The sequence below is a fragment of the Lepisma saccharinum genome, chromosome 17 (genome assembly GCF_977018435.1).
Source record: "Lepisma saccharinum chromosome 17, izLepSacc3.1, whole genome shotgun sequence".
NCBI classification, from domain to species: Eukaryota; Metazoa; Arthropoda; class Insecta; order Zygentoma; family Lepismatidae; genus Lepisma; species Lepisma saccharinum.
This window is the reverse complement of record NC_139245.1, coordinates 50,562,898-50,587,899: the sequence shown is the minus strand read 5'-3', so window position 1 is coordinate 50,587,899 and position 25,002 is coordinate 50,562,898. Positions and strand designations below refer to the sequence as shown.

General features: G+C 37.2%; 1 protein-coding gene across 3 annotated transcripts in view; it reads left to right on the top strand.

Moving 5' to 3' along the window:
• The first annotated feature begins 767 nt into the window (after window positions 1-767).
• LOC146001743 (uncharacterized) overlaps window positions 768-25,002 on the top strand; it is a 50,309-nt gene continuing 26,074 nt past the window's right edge. For 2 of the 3 annotated variants that reach the window (XM_083139452.1, XM_083139454.1), the window contains exon 1: window positions 16,116-16,602. The gene's annotated coding sequence lies outside the window, so the exon portion shown is untranslated. Of the gene's footprint in view, window positions 1,263-16,115; window positions 16,603-25,002 lie in introns of those variants that run through there. The other variant, XM_083139453.1, reaches the window with a different exon arrangement.

Sequence of the window (25,002 nt, the reverse complement as noted above, 5' to 3'; positions counted from 1 at the left end):
ATTGATGAGTTTAAGAACATTGTACCTTTTGACAGACGTCTCTTGTTATAAACGACATGTAATTTGATGTATTTGTAACATTTATGAACATTTTGTGTGTGTGTGTGTAATTTGTATGCAATTTGATTTTTTTCTACTACATATATTCAGAAATTTTCAACACTGTCATTTAGTGAATTTATATTCCTTTACAAACATCAGTCCAGTTAAAGAGACAAGTGATTGTGTTGCAAAATATGCTATTAAAAAGATACAAGACCTCATTTTCTTTTCTTTGTGCACACCCAAATATAAAGTTCTAGCTACGCCTATGGTCAAGTTTAATTATTGCACCTATAGAGAGGAAGGACTACAAAGAGAGATTCCAAGAAAAATACTGAACTGTCCGTCACAAATTGTAAGTAATATTAATAAATAATCCAGAACACAGTAATGATGATAATTTAAAATTGTGTGAAACAAAAACAGGTCTTCCGTATGTTGCAATATACCGTGCGTTCATTTCGATCTTCAGCCGAGAGATCGGGAGAAGCGTAGTGGTTTGCACTGACGGAGATGCCGACATTTGCATATGCATTGACATATGCAGACATATAAATATTGCAAAACGAGCACGTCCTGCTTAAGTTTATATCCTTGAAAGAGGTTTGTGTCGATGGGTATAGTTTGGAGGTTTCGGATGTGCAACACTGTATCAACACTCCGAGCTCGAGTTTTTTTGTTCCTGCGCGACTAGATGAAGAGGAAGACAGAGCTGTAAATACAGTGGCGAGCAGATGTAAACCAAGAGCGTGTTTATTTCGTACTGTGTGCAAGAGTGTTATTCTTGGTTACTTGCCGTTACTTTTTTTTGTGTTATTGCACTGTGTATGTGTGTTGTGTCAGTGAGACGATTGGAATGCCAGCCGCAAGGTTCACGTTAGAACAAAGAATTTTTATGTATGACACTTACGTGAAAACAGACTCGTGTCGAGACGTGTGTAGGCAATTTGTACAGAAATTCCCAGGCGTTTCACCTCCACATAGAGATACGGTTAGACATCTTGCCCTTAAATTTCGAGAAACTGGATCGTTAAATTTTAAAACACCTTAGCAAAAACGACGGATTCTAACCGAAGCAAAACTCGATGAAATTGGTGCAGCGTTAGAACGTTCTCCAAACAAACCTCTACGCCGTGTTTCACAGGAGATGAGCGTGTCAAAATCATCAGCACATACAGCCACTAAGCTACTAAAATTAAAACCGTACTCTTATAACACAGGTTAGTGCTCGTTTTGCAATATTTATATAAATTTCTGCAAATGTCCATAAAAATAAGCGGGCATTACAGGCCGCAAATATCGGCATCTCCGTCAGCGCCGCCCGCCACGCTTCTCCCGATCTCTCAGCTGAAGATGGAAATGAACGCACGTTTGCTAGTTGTATCGTGATTTTTGTCCGCTTTATGCACAGAAAGGCTAATCGGGACCGGGTCTACAGTTTAAAGAAGGATACGAACCAGCATGTTCCTCAACCGAGTATCGAATCTGGTACCCTCTCTTGTTGTGTGGAGAGATAAATGAATTTTTTGAAAATGTGCTACGTGTGTGAAATATTATTTAACGTTTGTAGATCGCAATATGTTGATTCCAAGTCGCAGAAATAATTATTTCTGAATAAATTTGGCATCAAAAGACTTGTTTCGTTGCTTTGGATTGTTTTCGGCTTAAACGAAGAAGGAAGGGAAGAAATACCATGACATTCAAACCAAACCTGCGTAACCTACTGAACAATGATTTTTTTAAAAGGAGAATGCCGTTCAGGCTTTGCAAAAATTCTATACGTGTATATGAAAAAAAAAATGGGCCCAAGTTCAGTGTGTTTAATTTCGATTTCATCGTTGTACACAGGTCTTCGAAAAAAGTTATTTATGATGGAAAAATAAACCAAAACGGTACTAGTTTACTATGGGGGTGACGCCTATAAATAATTGTCTATCTCCTTAAATCATCGTCACATTATTCAAAAAGCCAAAAACCTAATTCTATCTAGTAAACAAAAAAAATCCGGGGGGGGGGCCTCGAGCCACCTCAACCCCACCTTGGATACGTCCTATTAACAATAACAGGGTTATAGAACATTCTCCGTCTTGTCTCGATAATTATTTCTCCCAAATTATCATCACATTATTCAAGAAGCCAAAATCATAATTTTATCTAGTGTAAACAGAAACATTTCATGAAGGGGGGCTCAAGCCTCCTGATTCCCACCTTGGATACGTGCTACTGACAATGATATGGTTATAGAACACTCTCCGTCTTGTCTCGATAATTATTTCTCTCAGATTTATAAATTTATTATCTTCACATTATTCAAGATGCCAAAAATCTAATTTAATCTAGTGTAAATTGAAAAATTTCCTGAGGGGGGGAATCGAACCACCTCGTCCCCACCTTGGATACGTGCTATTAACAATAACAGGGGTATAAAACATTCTCCGTCTTGCCTCGATAATTATTTCTCTCTTTAAATTATTGTCACATTATTTTATTTCACACCACAAGAAACAAAACACCTCATTTTATCTAGTGTAAACGTAAAATTTTCGGGGGGGCTGTAGTCTCCTAAGCCCCCTCTGCATACGTGCCTGACTCATCCTCATTTTCGTGATAACCAAATGTGGCAGAAAAGCGAAGTAAAATAAACCAAACCAACAACAAGAATTAGAACGCGCGTTCACTTGCCCAAATAAGTACATCCGTATTTATGATTGTTTAGATTATCCATTTTTTCATTGGAGGAAAAGAGATTAGTATATTTAAATAAAACACTACTAAAACGAGGGCAAGAGAGAGCGTGAGCAAATATTTGTTATTTAATCATTATATATTCCATATTTTAAAAAAAGCATAACATTTTTGTCTGCACATAAGACGTTCCAATTGCATAAATAATGAAAGTACATTCCATATTATACATACGAGGGTCACTATTTATATTTTGAGCCTAACAATGAAAAAACAGGAATTTGGCATTGAAAACTGCTTTATTGTTTTTCAAAGTATTCTCCTTTATGGTCAATACACTTTTGCATTCGTTCGAACCATTTGTCAAAGCAGTTTTTCCAATCTTCTTGAGACACCTCCATAATATGGTTTTTGAACGCATCAACGGCGTCTTCCGCCGACGAAAATCATTGTCCACGCAATTTATTCTTGACATTCGGGAACAAGAAGAAGTCATTGGGTGCCAAATCAGGACTGTAAGGTGGATGACCCATCAATTCGATTTTTTGACTGTTCATAAAGTCGGTTGTTAGACGAGGTGTGTGACAGCTGGCATTGTCTTGATGAAGAATGATCCGACTGCGTTTGTTTGTTTTCCGTATTTGACCGAAGACCTCTGGCAAACAAATTGTCGTGTACCATTCAGAGTTGACCGTTCAAACTTTCCTCTAAAGGCACAGGCGACCATTTGTTTCGATGTGCTTCGAACGCGAACAACTTTTGTTGGATTGGGTCCATCTTGAAACACCCATACAGTCGACTGCTGTTTACGTTCCACCTCATATGCATATATCCATGATTCGTCAACTGTTACAATCTTATATAAGTCTTTTGAAGCACCACGATTGTATTTATTGAGCATTTGTTTGCACCAATTGACGCGAGAGTCTTTTTGAGTTTTTGTCAAATTGTGTGGGATCCAACGAGAACATACCTTTCTCACAGCTAAATGATCATGTAATATTTTATATATGCTGGTGGAACTAATGCCTACGGTTACCTCAATCTCACAGTATGTCACATGACGATCTTGCAGTATTAGGTTTTGCACAGCATCAATGTTTTCTTGAACAACAACTGATTTTGGACGAATCTCGCGGTGAGCGAATGGCGGCCACGATTAAATTCGTTATACCAGCGTTTCACAATGGCAAAGGATGGGGCTTCATCACCAAATGTGGAAGTAAGTTGATCGATGCACTCTTGTCTTGATAATCCACGTCGAAAATCGTAAAAAATCATCGCACGAAAATGTTCACGAGTTAATTCCATTTTATTGTTGTCGCGCAATCTCCAAGGCAACATAAACAACACAAATGAAGCTATTGACAAAACATTTGATGTACGTTATGGTCAATAATGCCAGACGATTCCGTGCAAACGTCAAATCGCGCCTAACTTCAATCAGTGTTGCCAAGGCTCAAAATATAAATAGTGACCCTCGTACATATTGTACAACGTGTAAAAAGTAGTGTAAATACAGAGATCATAAGTACTGCAGAAAAATTTCCCCTTAGTTCTTTAGAGGATTTACAAAGAAAGCGAAGGGAATTCGATCCCCTATCTGCCCTATAGGAGATAGACTGGAAAACCTGAAAGCACGGACTTTCAACCATTGGAGCGGGGGCGAGGGGGCAAGGGAAGTAGAGCCAGAAATATTCCCTTTCCCTTCGAAAACCCGTTTCTACCTGGAACTGTGAGGCGGAGAAAGAGCGAGCTAGGCCGCTGAACCAGTGGCGTCGCTAGGCCCTTTTTGGGGGGCTTCAGCACCCCCAATCCATCGATAAGCCCCCCCAATTTTTAGCTATTAATACATACAGTATTTCGAGAAAATATATTTGAACAATTGTTAATGCAGGAACATACTTCTAGGTACATATTCTGGGAAAGAATCGTTTCGTTGTGACATAGTTTGTTTTTTTAAACCACGATCTTACATCTGACACGTCATGTCTTTAGCTGGCAACAGTGCAAACGATAGCCGTCATTTGTTCTACAGGGAGGTTATTTCAGTCGTTTACCGCCAGAGTGTCGGCCGTTCGGCGGCTTCTTCATGCAACAGGTCCTGGCAATTTGCGTTCAGGAAGTCCGTGACAGAAACAGCTTGTTTTGTAATGTTTCCACTTTTCACAATTACAGTTACAATTACAATTGAAATAAGCACGTACCTTGTCGCAAGGATGCTGGAAATAGTGTCCTCCCAAATACAAATATTTCCGGCACCTTATTTCTAACATCTAATCTTGGATTAGACATCGCTACTTTATCCTCAGTTGACAGAAATGGAAGATAGCATCCCGGCGCATAAAGCAAACCGAAAGCGTAAAATGATATTTAAAAGTAATAAAAATAATGATCACTAACCTCCTGTATTATAAGAGATGTTGAAAATGACCTCCTTCAACAGCAATACAGCACGTTTATTAGGTTCAAGAGATCCTGTCTCTTGTAATTGCCTGACCACTTTTCTGCAAGAATTCGTTTTCACGTAATTATCGTACATAAAAACTCTTTGTTCAAGACTATATTTGTTTAGCGGCATAACTAATGAATGAATAACAATTAACACACAATAAAGCACTAGCACTGAATAGCACACAAACTCAACACAGTATAAACAACACGCGTACTGATAAACGTAAACAGAAGTGAACATGAGCGTAGACTCACAGTCACTACGTCTGGTAGCCGACAGTGTTGCTAACCATTTTCCGGAATTTTCTTTACTTACAACAAATTTTGACTTGTTTTTGAACCCTGAATTCTTTAGTGGTTTTTGTGTACATTTAATGAACGCCATTCCAAAAGACATGTTTCCGAACTTATGCAGAATGTTGCAAATTGCAGTGACAATTCCTGTGACATCAGCATCGTGCGAGAGGAGTTCTAACTGTTTGAAGAGAATCAAGACATTTTTGCGTAATAGTATGGGCCAAGACAGACTTTCCTCACTTGCAATACTGGCCATAGAAAAGGAAGAGTGTCATGAATTGTGTGTGGATTGTGTTATTGATAATTTTGCAAGAAATCCGAACCGCAGAGTATAGCTGATACATAAAGACATAGTTCACCAGCATTAGAAAAACATGACAAGAATATCCATCTGTTTTCATAAAAATTAATGCAGTAAGTCTATGTTAGTTTTAATTCCTTATGCTTGTTATATATTATTGTCTTATTAATCACTTTGCTATTTTCAAACATTAAAAATATTTACAATAGTAATAAGTCATGTATCTGGTTGCAGCCACCCCAAAGCATATGGCCTAGCGACGCCACTGCGCTGAACGCACGATGGACGAGAAGCGCGTGAAAAAAAGTGTTGCATATGGCTTCAACAATGTTGAAACAATAAATATTGTGATTTGAAAATAATTAGAGATTTGAGATTGATTGATCTATCTCTGCTAAACTAGTTACTCCTCAGTGCACGTCACTGTTTTTATGTAACAAATTCATCAGTTATCGAAACGACTCTTTTCATAACTTCACGTAATTTATTAATGTATTAAAAAATGTGTTTTGTTGTTTCTTTTGACACTTTCTCTTGCATTTCTTAAATGTTGGCAGCACTTCAGGCAATCTCATCTCAAGATCGAGTTCTTGTCGAAGAGAAGGTTTCTTTCCTTGGGAAGAGAGGATCTTAACCAAGAGTTTCAAAAGACACGACTTGTCTTGAGATTTAACTATGCAAGAGGGCCTAAGCGAGAGGAACAGACGAAAAGCGCCCTCCCAGACTTCACGCACTTTGCGATACTAGCACTACCGTGGAAGAGTTGAGAACCATGGCAAATCACGTGACGAGCGGATAGCAGACAACAAAATAATTTCCACGGGAGTTATGGGGGTTATTCCTGAGTAAACAAAAAATGATCGATCGGACAATTCGATTATTGATGGCGGGGAAAGAACTTCCGGTTTGGCGAATTTTCCAATATAAACAAGTGGAAACAGATCGTCACCGACCTTATTTTCTTATAAAAGATCGGAAACAAAGTGGATCACTTAAATTTTTTGAGTGATATAGTGAAACAAAGGTACCTAGAAAACATTGGCAATTTCCCGGATCCTTTGGATGTAGATATAAGGGACAATACTAATATTTTCCAAGGCAATGTTGATCTTCTACCATCAGTTTCGTTTTTGAAATGACTTCCCCAGGTTGAAATGAAGCTTACATTAATTATAAACATTGAAATACTTTGATTACAACAGTAAAATAAATAATAATAGATACTACGGTTAAAATTATTGTTATACACTAATAATATATACCTAATTAAATAAATTTTATTAGAATTTTATTGTTATTGTTTATTATTATCATGCTATTTGATCCACAAGCCTAGTGAATATCCAGCACAACTATTTTCCATTAATACTTTTACATTTCATAGTTACTATACTGAAATGCACAGTTATTTGTATTTTGTTTTTAACTTTTGCAAGTGTCGTTCAAGAAAGGACTTTAGAAGTTAGAAAAAATACTCACAAAGTATATATTGTATGACGTCATCTAAAAATTATTTTTTTCGAATTCTGAAAACTGTGGAACCATATTTATTCTTTGGATTAAATTGTAGAATATGAAAATATAACCTGGTTCCTGTATTTTTCACTCTCTTTTCGATCTAATGCACATTTTACATTGATTACTCTGTTCGAATACTAACCAAGTGAACTTTATTTATGTTATTAACAATAAAAATAACAAATTTTCTGCTGTTTTGCAACTTGAAATGAAGGATGCCAATTTCTAGGGTGTGGGGGGGGGGAGAGGAGAGGTCGACGACTGACCTACCGACGCCCATTGAGAGATCGCTTATCAACAACCAAAAGGCAAATGCGTTATATTATGATTATAAATACTAAATAGTTCCAACTTTTAAATTTAGTCAACACATGTGCGTTAGACAATTACAATTTTCGAAACACGTAAAATATCTTCATTTGATTTGATGAAGTGCCGACTGTAGAGCCTACTCCCTCGTGTTTGGGTCCAATCTTTTCGCTTTACTGCCTAACTCCACTGATTTTTCCGGCAGGTCTGTCTGAAAACGATGCATAGATACCTGAGAACATTTGTTTGTTCCCTATCTCATGTTGAAGCCAAAAGCTGCACTAATATTGTCGCCTTTTCCGAAGACTCTGCCTTTACACCTTTGAATTCAATGTTATTCTTTTCAAAACCGGAAGTGCAGTCCCCGCCAGAGCCAAGGAAGCACAGAAATGTAAACATCCGGTGAATAGCGCCCATAGGAAGTACCCTTCTGTATCCTATCTCTATTCTGTGGTGTGTAGGATGTAATGAGGAATCATGTCAATAGCAATTCACACTTCAAGAGATGTTTTAGAATATACCTATAGAAAAATATACTATTTGTGTGATATTTCTAAATTTTATATTAATTTAATGACCTCCCCCCCCCCCACACACACGCACACAAAAATAATTTGCCTTCATTTAACACTGTTAAACTTTTGAAAACGAACTTAGTTTACAAAGCCCCCCGATAACCCGTGAGCCCCCCCACCCTCATGGGGCCTGAATACGTATTAAGTTATTATTATTGTATGATTTGCTTAGATGAAGGGAAAAATTTGTCTAAAAAAGGAAATTTTGCCCCTTGGAAAGGGAAATTGTGCCCTCATATTGTGGCAACACTGCCAGTGTTGCCACATGAAGGGAAATTTCCCTTTTTGAAGGGAAATTTGGAGCTAATTTTAAGTAAAAAGGGAAAAGGGAAATTCGATGAAAAATAGCGAATTTTCAGGGAAATTTTAAGACAGACTAAACATTATTTATATTAAACATTATTACAGATTCCAGTTTTGAAAATGAGAACTTATTATTTTTTTTATTTTGTCGTATACTTTGTTCTGAGAGAAAGGGTGGAATTTGGGTTGACCCACATCTGGCTACCGTTTGGGGCCGGAGGTCTTTGGCCATTCACCCTTAAAGGAGTGGGAGTCCGTGAGTATTGTTTATTTAAGCTTTCCCCGATTCTCTGAATTTTGCCTCAAACACTACACGTGCAAACCATAAAGTTATCTTTGTCACAAACCTATCTTTACTTCAGTCTTCATTGGACACTGGGTGGGTTATTCGTCGTGTGCGAGTGTTCGGTGGAAGGCTGTGCCCGTCTTGGACGACGGGAGAACAAGGGAAGCAAAGGAAACTATCTGCAACTCCCGAATATATTAGATAACGTCGTGGAGAATTATCGGAAGATGAAAAAACACCGCGGAAACAAGTTAAAAAATTCCGTGCAGAGTGGCAAGAAGTGACCAACAATGGATTAAATTTTAATAAAAAACTTGCTGTGTTTTAGAAGTTTCCACCTAATATGTGAAATTTACCAGAATAGAACACCTGCTCAGGTATGTACTATATATCTCTTTTAATAAAACACGTATATCCATGCGCCGAACTTAAGGTTCGGTTGGACCTTAGACATTCGAATGGGCGATTTTTTCAAATTTTCCTCTCCATTCGAAACACTTCTTGGATATTTCAAAATTTGAAACATCACATCAGCTTAGAATTCTTTCTAGAGCATTGACGTGAATTTTCGTGAAGTTTTCTTTCACTGTTGTCTAGATATTATCAATAGTTTTGTGATTACATAAGTCTATTAAACTATTGATAATATATAGATAACAGTGAAAGCAAACTACACGGAAATTCACGTCAATGCTCTAGAAGGAATTCTAAGCTGATGTAATGTTTAATATTTCGAAATATCCAAGAGGTTTTTCGAATGGAGAGGAAAATTTGAAAAAATTCGCCCATTCGGCTGCCAAAGGTCCAGCCGAGCCTTAACATTTTTATGGGGAGGCAAAAATGTGATTTTCCACACAAACTCTTCATATGTGCGCCTGTAGAACAGCATTTTGTGTAGAATATTTTTAATTTTCTTCTGATGGTGTGATGAAGACAAAGGCAGGGTGGCTACAGACAAGGAAAAATGAAATTCCCTGACTTTTCCAGGTTTTCCAGGACAAAATTTAGATTTTTCCCTGACAATTGTAAACAAAATACATGTTTTGCAAATGGAAATAAGAATGTCATACAGATCCAGGTATATGAAGTACTTATATTAGCTTCCACGAAATTGACTCTATTTCTCTATGATTTTCGTTCAAACTGCAAAATAGTGAATATGGAAAATTATTACTATCCACAAGCTAGAGAGGAATTATGGAATTTTTTCATATGCAGTCAGTTTTTCAATAAAATATTTGATTTTTTTTAAAGTTACAACTAAATTAGATTAGAGTGAAGTGATTGATGCAAAAACGAATTTTGTAGTTTTCAATCTCTTTAGCCTTTATCGTTATTATATGTCGATATTTTCACTGAGGTTTGGTTAAAGATGGCAGCTCTCATACAGTCTCCAACTGACTGCGAGGTATGTGTGGTAATCAGATTTTTGCACGCTCAGAATCCGGCATAGAGCCACCAGCAATCGTGTGAAGAGTACAGACTAGACATCATTAGCGATAGAACAGATCAGACGAAGGTCAATCCAATGTGCACGACCCCAAACAGCTGAGTACATGCAGGCACTTTAACATGATTATGCTGAAAATTAGATTAGGAGTCAATGTAACTAATGCTTTTAATTTCTACTGATATTCTTGTTTTATTTATGCCTAATCGGTAGCGAACTTGATCTTTTGTTATTTTTCTTCCAAATTGGTGTTATTCTTTTTTTTTATTACTCAGTGTTATTTTTCAAGAAATCACTTTTTCATTTTAGCACATTTTGTGGCAAATATACCTAAAATTATACCTTCATGGTGTTTTTAAACTAACGTTTTAAATTGCAGGTCATGTGGTGTACATATTTTCGTGACAGTTTGATATGTTGAAACCGATTTTTGAGGAAATTATTTTTCATTACTTCTCGTTCGACAAATGCCAGTGTTACGACTCCCCTGTGGTGGTAGGTGAGCACTCGACCTCCACCAAAATTGCACCACTTAGCTCGGTGATTCAAGACACTTCTTGCGCGACAAATACTGATGATGTGGCTTCTGTGTGTACACCGCCGCTTTGACCTGTGGTGGAAATTGTTCTGATAGAAGTTGAGAAAATCCTTGGAAATATTTGATTCAATGTGGTTGTCAAAATTATTTCAAGTACATACAACATGCATTATCGTTTTCTATTGGATAAAATGTTGGAAAACTTGTGTGTTCTAGATACACAAATATCGCACATTTTGTTTCTTTAAGCCTAAAAAAGACAAGAAAGTTGGATTTCGGGGCATTTTTAGTTGTTTAAGTACATTTTTAAAATTTGTGAAAAATGCCAATAATTCACATTTTATGCCTAATTCAAGTTATTTCACTATTTCGAATTTTTCACTATTATCACGTTTGTGAAAAATCAAGGTCCCTACTAATTGGAACTTACTTTCTGAACGCCCCTTGTATAAATCAGTAGATGAAAAGTGAAAATTTAGCAGGTCTGGCAGAGAAACGTCAATTACTGAAGAAAGTAATATGCTTTTAGGATTGAATGATTCCAGTAATTATGATATTAAATATTTTCGTATTTATTATTATAATTTTATTTAATACCATTGGACATTTCACAAATTTAAACAGACAGGACCGAAGGGGGTGGGGGTTGGCGTGAATTGCAATACGAGTGTTGCAGAAAATTTGAGGTTGGGAGCATCATGCACTTGTCAAATTTATATGACGTTTACCAATGCAGATTTCTGTTTTACTTTTCGTGACATTATCCAACATATATATCCCGATTTTTTTGATTCTTCTTGACATGGAATTATAGTTCCATGTCATTGTAAACGAATGTTAACCTGTGCAAAACCAGTATTGCGCCTGGATGAGGAAAGAAAACCTTCGTACACTTTTCTACATTGAATAAGATTAAGTGAGCCAGAAGAGTAATAAAATTCCAGCAGCATATTTGCAGTGGTGCATTAGACTAAGGGCCGGTTGCACCATCGCCACTCAATCTGCCACTTTACAAAGTGCTGGATAACGACAGGCGGGAGATTTAGGCGGCGGTGGGTTGCACCAAGCATTTTTATCCTCCGCCATGTAAGGTGGAACTTTCTCCTGCTTGCCGTACGACCTGGCAACAGAAACTGGAACAAGTTGTGTTTTCGATTGTGTTTTGTTTGTTTATTACATGCTAATGTCTGCTTGTCAATTCTTAATGCATGCTTTTTCAACTGAAATATGTTTAAAGAACACTAAATATTTATTGCAATAAAATGAAACAGCTGATAGAAGTAGGTAATGCATGTGTCGTACTCTCATATAATATCATATGTATGTTATATGAGACAATATAACCCGTAATCTCTCGAAGTAATGGGAAGCTTACAAAATGTTCAATTTATTTTTCACGTACTCCAATTAACATAATGCAAAAAAGAATATTCCTCGTCTTATCTTTCAGTAAGACATACGGTCACTTTTTAAAAATATTAACCACTACTAATCAGTGACCAAAATTTTACGAAGTCGTAACAAATGCAAGTTACATTTATTCAAATTTTAGTGCAAGGCTGACATTTCTGAGTTTGTGTAAATATACGGAATGAGAAGAGCAATCTTCTATTCTGCTCTTACTAATTTATCATTCGTTTCTGTTAATAATTTATCAATCCGTAACCCCTTCTTTAGCGAATAGCGAGTATTAGTATTATCAACGTTGACCATCTTATAGGTTTCTTCTTTATTTATAATGCAGCTTTTGTGCAAGATTAATATTGAAAGTTGGTTGAGTAATAACGATGCAGATGAAAATTATTTTTTTTGTATTCAAAACAAATTCGAATAGCACAAAAAAAATCGCTTATCAACGGTTCCATGTACAAGGTACATTTTGGGAATTACTATCATCTTAGCACAAAAGGAAGAATCAACTAGTAATGTAAAGTATACCGTAGTACTGTATGTACGCATGTTTTATTCTTATTAAGAAAAAATAAGAAACTCCAAACTGTATATACTTTGAGATAGGTAGTTTCGTGCAACGTTATATGCTAGTGCAATGCAAGAACATATATATTTGTTTACAAAAAACAGTAATATTCACCCGGAAAATATACCTTGTACATACATACAAGCTGTGGTCCTTTTTAGACGAGCGGATAGGGACAGTATTAGCACCTTGGGTAAAATTATAATTTGCCAAACCTATTTACATGTTTATTTATGCTATTATATGTCTACGTGGATAGGTTAGGCAGGCCAGGTTTGGTGTTGTTAGCATGTATTTCCCAAGGTACTAATGCTGCCCCTAGCCGCTCGTCTTTTTAGGTCAGTTATTTTGAAAAATCAAATACAAGATCATGTGTATTGCATATGAATGTTAAAAAAAAACAGAAAAACTTGAGGGCACGTTTTATGCATCTTCAGGCATGTAGATTCGTGCAAGGTTTATTACAATGGTGCATTTTCTTTGTATCTACGAAACCTAACACAATTCGGAAATTGTTCCTTGTATATACGTATCAACGCCGTAAAGATACTGCTGTACCTGTCTCTATTATTATTATTCTTTGCCAGTTTTAAAGTTAAAGTACAAAATCTCGCACAATGTAATTAAAAATATGTTACTTCGCATAAAACGTTTCCTCTAAGTAGTAAATACCGAAAAAAAACTTTGGCATTTACGTCTTATGCTCTCCCATGAATATTAGGTTAGGGTTGGTTAGGTACAAAACCAGTAGGAAATTGTTCATTGTACATGCATGTTAACCTCGTAAGGATGCTTGTTAACAGTAAACTTTTTTTTGCCAGTTTTGGAATACAAAATCACACATATACAATGTATACGTTTCTTAAAAGATTGGTATTACGTCTTATGTACTATTAGGTATGTAGTTTCTTGCAAGGTTATGATTGTAAATGTGTGTGTTTGTAAAAAACATACCACCATTCGAAAATTGTTCCTTGTACGTACATATGTATGAACTGGACGGTAAGAGTAGCTACTGCTAAATATTATACATGCATTCTTTGCCAGTTGTTATTCGGAAACAACACATTACTTGTTAATTTGCAATGTTACATTCACAACAATGGCGACGGAAGTAACTCGAATAATATTACACGTGTTTTAATCTTAAAGATTACAAATTACTAGGATTGCGAAAAAGCAACTGATGCATGGTGTACATTTCGTGTATTGTGTTTGGTTGAAAAAAATTGTTACAGCTAACACACATTCATTTATTTGGAAAGGCATTTTAATACAATTTTGCAAGCATCAAACGCATTACTTTAACCTGGTTTTATTTTCTGTACCCGCATGCACTCAAATCCTACATACGAAATTGCAGTGAAACTGCTAATGCTAATATCAATATACAACAATTTCGGAACAGACACGAAAATGACCACCTAATATTCATTTCTACACATATATTTACAAACGTTTCTTTATTTATTGCCGTTCCTGGGATAATTAACTAATCCGCCTTTTTTTTTCTGTTATTTGGTAATGCAAAACATGCAGCAAACTATCGCAATTTACAACAGCTGATCGAGACTTTGCCATTTTATCAACTATAAAAATGTAAACACAGATTATACTAGGTGTTGCACGTATCCTGATTTTCCATGTTTACCCGGCACTTAACGCGTTAGGCGGAGCCCTGATCGCCACTTACGTTACACGGGACTTTAAGTGCTAGGTAACGTTAGGCGGACATTGAACAACCGCAATATGGTGTTAAGTGGGAGATAAGACGTTAAGCGGAGATGGTGCAACCGGCCCTAAGGCTCTGTTTTTGTTGGATGTTGCATCTGACAAACGTCGTAAACGACAAAAAATGTCATACTGGAATATCCAAGAAACGTCGGATTCATGAGAGCGCAATGCGTGTGATTTTTGTCGGATGTCGCAGAATGACAAGCATCGAACTGCTACGTTCGACATTTATATAAGGAGCCAAAAAGTTTGTTCAATGAAATGTTGTACCACACCAGACAAACTCGGATGTACAAGGCTCTGTTTATGCATGGAATATTTGTCAGATGTTGCAGTCCGAAGTCATCCAACAAAAATTAATTTCATAACAATGGCTTGCATGCAATTTTTGTCGCACGTTGTAGTGAACATTTTGTCGATGTTCAACATTAGTTGAACAGCGATATCCGACAAAAATCATATGCATCAATGGAGCCTACATGTTCATCCAACATGTACCATGACATTAAACAAATTACAAGGTTGCATAGCGCCCTTTTTGTTTCCATGTTCCTTCAGAATGTCCGACAAAATGCCATTGTACGACGTCCAACAACTATCGGAGATTGCCACAGTGATAATGCCCATCTCCATCCCCTCCACCCTCCATCTGTTGACTGTTCTGCCCCTTACTACTTCCATACAGATAACAAAAATAACGATAATTCAATGCATTTTCCACATGATATTTAGAGGCTTATCAAATTTGTCTGCGTCTCCGGAAATTTCTCTCTCTCTCTCTCCCCTCCCCCCTCACTGGTTTCTGTTCTGGCGCTATGGTTGTGTTGAACATAAAAGGGACCTAAAAGTTGAGGCCGAGATTTAGCAACAAGATTTCCTGTTCCCATGCAGCGCTACATAATGACATCTTTCAAAGCAAATGCCTCGCACATTCATTCCATCGCCTATTAAAAAAAAGTCAATATAGGCAAAATTCCCTGACTTTTTTTGACCTCTCAAATTCCCTGACTTTTCCCGGTTTTCCAGGTCTGTCGCCACCCTGCAAAGGGCATTGGCCTCCCTAAATCCAATCTCTGTTTGTGTGTTTTGCTTTTTACTGATGAAAATCTTCAGTTGCCAACTATAACATAGTTTTAGCTTTCACCTCAAAACAAAAAAAAAAAAATTAGCTTGGTTTAGAAATAAAATCTATATCTTCCAAAAAACATTTAAAAGTTATTGATTTTATTGTTTATTGATTTGGTTTATTTTAATTCGCTTTTCTGCCACTTTTGGCTAATTGCAAAGATGGGGATGAGTAATGATATGATGAAATTTATGAATGGACACTCACAAACAGCCACGCCCAGCCTGGGATTCGAACCCGGTACCCCTGTGATCGTAGCATTTAAAAGTTAAATTGATTAACATTTTATACATACATACGAACATGGGTCAACGATAATATTTAATTATTATTATTATTATTAATAATAATAATAATTCTTTAGATGAAGGGAAAAAATGGGCGAAAAAGGGAAATTTTACCCCTTGGAAAGGGAAATTGTGCTTACAGATTGTGGCAACTCAGCTCCGAGCTCGAGTTTTTTTGTTCCTGCGCGACTAGATGAAGAGGAAGACAGAGCTGTAAATACAGTGGCGAGCATATGTAAACCAAGAGCGTGTTTATTTCGTACTGTGTGCAAGAGTGTTATTCTTGGTTACTTGCCGTTACTTTTTTGTGTGTTATTGCACTGTGTATTTGTGTTGTGTCAGTGAGACGATTGGAATGCCAGCCGCAAGGTTTACGTTAGAACAAAGAATTTTTATGTATGACACTTACGTGAAAACAGACTCGTGTCGAGACGTGTGTAGGCAATTTGTACAGAAATTTCCAGGCGTTTCACCTCCACATAGAGATACGGTTAGACATCTTGTCCTTAAATTTCGAGAAACTGGATCGTTAAATTTTAAAACACCTAAGCAAAAACGACGGATTCTAACCGAAGCAAAACTCGATGAAATTGGTGCAGCGTTAGAACGTTCTCCAAACAAACCTTTACGCCTTGTTTCACAGGAGATGAGCGTGTCAAAATCATCAGCACATACAGCCATTAAGCTACTAAAATTAAAACCGTACTCTTATAACACAGGTTAGTGCTCGTTTTGCAATATTTGGTATAATTTAACAATACAGGGAATTTCTCCAATTTGTTTGAATTTTCGGTTACTTACTAATTTGGGTCTCCTAATCACGAATCTGCACTTAAAATTTGCCGCTCACGTATAAATTTGGCGCTTATTTGGGGGCAGGTGAATCCGGCCAATTTCTAACATGCCCTTAACAGGGAGTCTATAGATATAGGCGGGAAGCCGTAGCGGAGCGGAGCGGAGCGGAGGCGGGGCCGCGATAGCGGTTGGGGGCGGTAGGTCGATTACCCCAGGGGCGGAGCCCGGAACCGGCGGGAAATTTGGAAATCGAGGGTGTAGAAATAAGAACTTAATTTCGATTATTTTGCTATTTCCACGTGTGAGCGCCAAATTTTGACTGCAGATTCGTGATTAGGGGGCCAAAATTAGTGAGTATGCCGAATTTCACACAAAATGGAGAAATTCCCTGTATTGTAAAATCGCTCCCAATATTTATATAAATGTCTGCATATGTCCATAAAAATAAGCAGGCATTACAGGCCGCAAATGTCGGCATCTCCGTCAGCGCCGCCCGCCACGCTTCTCCCGATCTCTCAGCTGAAGATGGAAATGAACGCACGTTTGCTAGTTGTATTGTGATTTGTCCGCTTTATGCACAGAAAGGCTAATTGGGACCGGGTCTACAGTTTAAAGAAGGATACGAACCAGCATGTTCCTCAACCGAGTATCAAATCTGGTACCCTCTCTTGTTGTGTGGAGAGATAAATGAATTTTTCGAAAATGTGCTACGTGTGTGAAATAATATTTAACGTTTGTAGATCGCAATATGTTGATTCCAAGTCGCAGAAATAATTATTTCTGAGTAAATTTGGCATCAAAGCAGTGAATTAAAGGACTTGTTTCGTTGCTTTGGAGTGTTTTCGGCTTAAACGAAGAAGGAAGGGAAGAAATACCATGACATTCAAACCAAACCTGCGTAACCTACTGAACAATGATTTTTTTAAAAGGAGAATGCCGTTCAGGCTTTGCAAAAATTCTATACGTGTATATGAAAAAAAAAAAAATGGGCCCAAGTTCAGTGTGTTAAATTTCGATTTCATCGTTGTACACAGGTCTTCGAAAAAAGTTATATATGATGGAAAAAGAAACCAAAACGGTACTAGTTTACTATGGGGGTGACGCCTATAAATAATTTATTTCGTACTTTTTTACATTGCTAACGTACTATTTTGGAATGCGGAACATTTCCTAAGGTGAAATAATGAATTTCTAACGAAAATAATGTATCTTTCTTACATTGACGAGTACTTACTTTTGTTCCTTATTTCCCACAAACCGTCCACCGGTAGCCTGCATTCTCGACACGTCATCTTGTAGTAGCAGCAATAGCACGTCGGAAATAGATTTTCGTAGAAAACCACATGCATTAAAATGGATCAAAACTACATTCCCGAACATCAACAATGCTACAGAAAATGATTTGCGTAAGTACTTTCTCCTGTAAATTTGAAGTAATCCGACACCGGTATAGTAAAGTGTTACCAAAAAAAGTTATGTATGATGAAAAAAAAAACCTTACTAGTTTACTATGGGGGTGACACCTATAAATAATTTATTTCGTACTATTTTGGAATGCGGAACATTTCCTAAGGTGAAATAATGCATTTGTAACTAAGATAATGTATATTTCTTACATTTACGAGTACTTACTGTTACTTGTTATTTGAATTCTGTAATGCACATTAAGGAGATAGTGAACTGGTTCATCGCATGTTGTGCGAGTGTTTTGTCAATTTATGCAGTGTTGCAACCTTGTTCACCGGAAAATACCTACTTTCGTGCCCGGATTTGAAAATATGCTAATATGTCGCAAACCATTGACGTTAGCCTCACAAACCATTCACGTTAGCCCCACGAACCATTCACGTTAGCCCCAAAAACCATTCACGTTAGCCCCAAAAACCATTCACGTTAACCCCAAAAACCATTCACGTTAGCCCCACAAACCATTTTCCGTAAGGTTAGGTTAGGCAAGCATAGTTAAAAAAATTAAAAATACTCGACAAGTCATGTTCTAGTGAAAACACGGCGAGTTTGAAACACTGACTGTGGGGTTTACGTCATCTAACACATGGAATATTGTGCTCTCATGTAGAAAGCAAATTGCGGCAGCAGAAACAGCATGTCGGACAGAGATTTTCGCAAAAAACAACATGTATTCGCATTAAAATGGATCAAAACTACATTCACGAACTTCCACAACGCTACAGAAAATGATTCCATAAGTACTTTCTCCTGTAAATTTGAAGAAATCCGTCACCCCCATAGTAAACTGTTACAAAAAAAAACAACTTAAAAATTACCTTACGCAAGCATTCGCCCTTCCCATAGACAAGGTATTCTCCTTTCTTAAGCAACAGTGGGGCCTTGGACCCACTGTACCACCTCGATAATTATGTTGAATTTATTTTTATTATACAGATTTCAATGTTTTACGTAATATAAAATTGGTTCCAGTGTGCGGAAAACACAAATAACGGAGAAATTTGAATTTTGTGCAATTTTGGATTAGTTCCGCCGCTTTTTGGTACTAAAACTGTTTGTATGCACACTAAAATAGCAATAGATAACATCGGTCGAAAATTACTGTCAGTACCAAACCTAGCAATCTTAACCTAACCGCGTAAAATTATAGCTGCTGTTGTGAAATGTCATTTTAGGTGATATATTCACTTACGCGAAGCCTTCAAGCTATTCTGCTTCACAGTAAAGTAACACGCTAAGGTTACAGATGTACTTTACTTCACAATAACACATTTCTGCAAGCTAAAATCAACTCAAAATGTTCATAAACAACAATATCTTCATGAACCATGCTAGATATTTAACTTGCTCTAGTGGGCACAGAGGGTCAAGGATACCGCGACAGTAAGTATCGTAGACTATACGGCGTACACTTTTAGAAGGAACATGAGTTCGGCCAATACCCAGCCAGTGCTACTGCGCTCTTGCCAAACTAATTGCTAGCGCAAGGAAAAGACAGAAAATTTGCGATGTGTCCATTATTTTGATAATGCATGCACAGTATATATGAGTACAGTGAAATAATATAGTGAATATTTCAGTAACACTTTCGTATAGCGGAAACGGATTTTGGTAAAACTATCAAAGCCGGGAATCGGATTTCTTCAAATTTACAGGAGAAAGTACTTATGGAATTGAGTTTCTGTGTAATTTCGGAAGGTCGTAGAAGTGTTTCTTCGCATTTTTCAATGTATTTGGCTGCTAATTCATGTAGTTTTCTTTAATAATGTCCGTCCGATGAACGAAAGCTGTTGCTTGCATTTCCATCCATGTACTTGAACCGGATGTTGTGAGCATCTGATGACGTAATCCATGGTAAGTGTTTCCAAACACACAGTTTTTTCACTATATTGCCCAACCTAAAGCAACCTAACCTAACCTTACCGTGGTGGTGCATGGGGCTATCGTGAATGGTTTTTGGGGCTATTTGTGGATGGTTATACGATCCAGAATGTTTTTTGGGGCTATGTGGGAATTTTTCTGTTATGAAGGTTGTAACACTGCTGTGCCGTTTGAAACACAATGCTAGTCAAGATTTGCCCTCCATTTTGCATGTTCAGAAAGTGACAAAAGAGCGAACAATAATTACTCTGTATGTCGACAATAGATAGTAATTTAGTTAAAAAAAAAGCAAAATCCCTTGTTAAACAATCTTTCGCAATGCAGAATAAGTAAGTACGAATGTCAACAATTACAGAATAAACGAGTTACAGCTGATTCCCGGCTTTGATAGTTTTTCCTGGATATCTTACTTTTTACATAAGAAAGTACTTACGCAAATCATTTTCTTTAGCATTCTGGAAGTTCGTGAATGTAGTTTTGATCAATTTGAATGCAAATGCATGTTGTTTTCTGCGAAAATCTCTGTCCGACATGCTGTTGCTGCTACCGCCATTTGCTTTCTGCACGAGAGCACAATGTTCCGTGTGTTAGATGACGTAAACCCCATAGTCAGTGTTTCAAACTCGCCGTGTTTTCATTATAACATGACGTGTGTAGTATTTTTTTTAAAATTTTTTTTAAACTATGCCTGCCTAACCTAACCTAACCTTATGGGAAATGTTTTGTGGGGCTAACGTCAATGGTTTGTGAGGTATTAGCATAATTTCAAATCCGGACACGAAAGTAGGTATTTTTCTGTGAACAAAGTTGCATCACTGCATAAATTGACAAATTACACACACAATGCGTGATGAACCAGTATGTTATCGCCTTAATGTGTGTTACAGAATGGAAATAACGAATAACAGTAAGTACTTGTAAATGTAAGAAATACACATTATTTTTGTTAGAAATACATTATTTCACCTAAAGAAATGTTCCGCAATGCAGAATAGTATGTTACCAATGTAAAGAAGTGTGAAATAAATGATTTATTGGTGTCACACCTATGTGAAAGTAGTACCAATATTTCTACACAGGTTTATAATATCATATCACTGTAGCATATACGAGAAACCCATACCTGAAAGAAGCTTGAATGTATTTATTGTAAAGTAGCTTCCAGGTCATCATCATCGCTCTGACCGTCTTCCTCGGTCTCCGTGTCACTGATTTTACTCATTTCAGAGTCAGTCTCCTGGAGGTTAATGATTAGATTTGGCACCCTTGATGCCTGTACTACTGGTGCTAGGTTTCGAGAGTGACATTATTTAAAATAAAAAGAACACACACTATTGCACTGAAGGGCTGTATTTAATCTTTCACAAACTGTTCTTTGTGGCGCACAAGTGAATGACAAGTGAATAATTTTACACCGGTCTTGCTACGAAAACGGTGAACTCAAACTGACCCAGACTTCCAATGTTCGAGAACACCCAGAACAATGAAGGGTCATTGTTTATATCGAGACGAATTTAACACCCACAGTTTTCCCTAGACACATCAACTTAACTGCGTCAGCATGCTGGCAATGAAAAAAAACAGGCGGAAGGAAATGAAAGGTATTGTTTCCCTCGTTGCATACATCTTTGAAGGCAAGCCAAGCTGCCTTCTCAGTATCTGTCAGCAACTATTCAAAGGTTCTGTCATTCATCAAGTCATGAATCTGAGGACCAATGAAAATAACTTCTTTAATTTTTGCAGTACTTATCGCAGGAAATTTGGACAGTAAAAATTTAAAACCCTGCCATCTTTGTCCATTGCTTTCACAAAATTCTTCATGAAGCCCAATTTCAGATGGAGCGGTGGTAACAGCACACTGTCTTTGTCAACAACGGGTTCATGCCAATTCTGCCTGTGACAATGGCTGTGGTTGGGGCTGTGACGTAATCAAGATCTTCATGATCTATTGGTTGACCACTACCATCGTCTGTTTCATCTTCCAGTGTCCATTCCGTTGGTGGTTTTGGAAGTGTGAGAGAATCAAAATGCGAAACTGGGTGCACTGCAGATTCCAAATTTGGATATGAAACTTTGTGTTTTGAGATTCCAGTTAGTTTCATTAAACAAAGTAATATGTTATGTGGTCTCTAGGTTCCCTCCACAACTATGGTACGGCAAATGGCATAGATACCCATCCATGCAACCAGCCTCTTAAATAGCAGGAGCAATGTGAGCATCAGTTCTGTGGTGTCCAACACTTACCCTCATCTACCTTTGATTCAAAATACAACTTGTACGCCTTTTTGACAAGCGGAGAAATGGGATGTGTGTGGGACTTCGTCGTAAACTCACCACACACATAACAGAAAAGGTTTGGTAAATTAACACACATCCTAGACATTGCTGAACACAAGAAACACGCGAACACACACAAACAGTATTCTTCACTTTAGGGGTTTTGCATGACACACTGCATGAACAGACACTGCGTGATCCCACTAGCAACTGACTGATGCAAATAACTGCAACTCCATTATACCTTTCTATACCTCAACCAAGTGGCTATCTATCCCTTCTCTTTCCACCCCCCCCCCCCTATTCACTGTCGATCCCTAGTAACAGGCTGTGCTGATAAGTGCCGCGACAACAATAACATGCAGTCCTGCGCTGATAAAATTGTGTTTTCAGAGAAAAGTTTAGGTGATAGCGAAAAACGGTTTTCATTGTCACACAGTGTTATTTGTTCTTTTTTTTTCTTGCTGCAAAATGGACCTTCATAAAAATGGAATTTTTATACTGTATTTGTACTTGCTTTTGAGGCTTGTTGTAGCAATATTTTTTTCACCAGACACTATAATTGTGCCAGGCAGTCTCATAACTTCTCACTAATGCACAGAGAAAAGATCCCACATGTGAATTAAAATAAAATGTGATGTTTTTATTTTTTTACTTCAAAAGTTACCTTGATCTAACAAAGATTTTTTTAACTGCTTCCTGAAGAAAATTCTAAAGCAAGGGCTACTTTAAAGTATTGACCTAGCATCAATTCTTTGGACCCAAGGTGTCTATTTTTTCTTAGGATTTCCAATCTTACACATTTCTATGAATTTAGGGGTAAAATTACGAGATCCAAATTTGTTTCAGTATTTTCCATCAATGTGCAATGGTTTGAACATTAATACCTCATAAGTTTATAATTTTCAAATTATAATGCATTGGTGGTATCAGTAAAGTTAACAAAAAAACTGTAAAAATTCAGAATTATGGGGGCCCTTAGTTTCTGAGCTATTGACTTACAAAAAAAGACAAATTTAACATGTTGAAATCTTCATACTGCTGGAGATAAAAAATATTGGCCTAGACATTTCATATTTCTGTAATTTTCTTCTGTTTTTAATGAGCTTTAATTTGAAATAAGGGTAGGGTTGAAAATCCTGATTATTTTTAAAATGATGCAATGGAGTAATTAGAAAGAGTTAATCTTTATTCATGTGCTAGCGTTACAGACATGTGTATTCCATTATTATTGCAAAAAAATAACAAATATGATTTACACCAACATTAAGTGCAGAAAATAACATCTTGGAAATGGTGTCCATTTCAACAATGAAAGCACAACTCCATGATGACCGAAATGTCAGCTAGTGAGGAGTGGAATCCCCAACCCCTCCCTCCCAGGATCTACCATGTGACGTGAAGAAAAAACAAAATAACAAAATCATTACTCGTGAAATTTAGAAGATTTCGTACTTCCGCGTTGCACAATTTAATAGTTCAATCCTATTAATTTCGAAGATCCACTGTCTTCATTCACAAAAGGGTACGGCGTTTGAAGCGGAGATGGTATCGCGTCCAACCGAGAATCAACCCCGACGACTGGAAAAAAGCCCAGCAAAACATCGACTTCATGCTAAAAACGTCGCAAAACAAGAAAACAGCGATCCTAACACAGAAACTGCAGACCCTTGGTGCCCAACCTCCGGCCCTCACCACCACACCAGTGAACCCCAACACCCCCGCCAGCACCATAATCAACCTAGTAATTTTAAACTGCGTTTACCGCAACCACCATGAATAACAAAATCATATTATTTTCTTCCACAGAAAGATAAATTTCAGCGACCTACTCCAGCCGTGTGTGGAACAAAATTGCAACATAAGTTATTTTGGAATTTTATTATGGAATCTATCGAACGTGTGCTATAAATCACAAACGGAGTCTCGATACCTAATATGATGGGTATAATAAATTGCAGCAAACTATTATATCATACTTTACAATTTATTTAAACGCTGAAATCCCAGTTATTCACCCCCTGAAATTCAGTGATACCCATTTCATTGGCAGGTCTGGTTGCGGTAACAGTTGAACCATGTGATCAAATAAAATTATGCTAAGCAAATCCAAATTACTATCTTGCTCATTATAATCAATTATATCATACCCCCAATGAACAAGATAAGGCTCACCACTAATGTTGTTTTATCCAGTAACTGAGGTACCACTTTTCCGCATTACACCTTGTACACGAAACTGAATCACTAGTAATCTGACTACTAGCAATCTCTAACAGAAAGAATCAACATGAATTCACCCCCCAAATGGCAATTTATTATCATTCACCATACCACCTCAGGCCCTCTCTCCCATACTTTTGCACCTGACTAAATATCAACTGTGGTGTCTTGAGGATCTGAACTCTATACTCTATTCGTTTTCGTGATCCCTCCAATTACCAATATCTTTGGGTAATACTTATACCCCGAGCAACCAGTGCAAGCTGAACCTTCCTTCTGAAAAGTAACATTGACATTAGAACATCTGTGACCATATGATAATACACTGAGGAAGTCTTTTGGATAAATGTTAACAGTATAAAATAAGATAATATGAATATTTATTTTACTGAACAACAAATAGTATAAAATCCAGCCCTTATGACATTTGATTTACCTGTAAGACTTTATGAGCAGACAACATGCAGCTACATTGT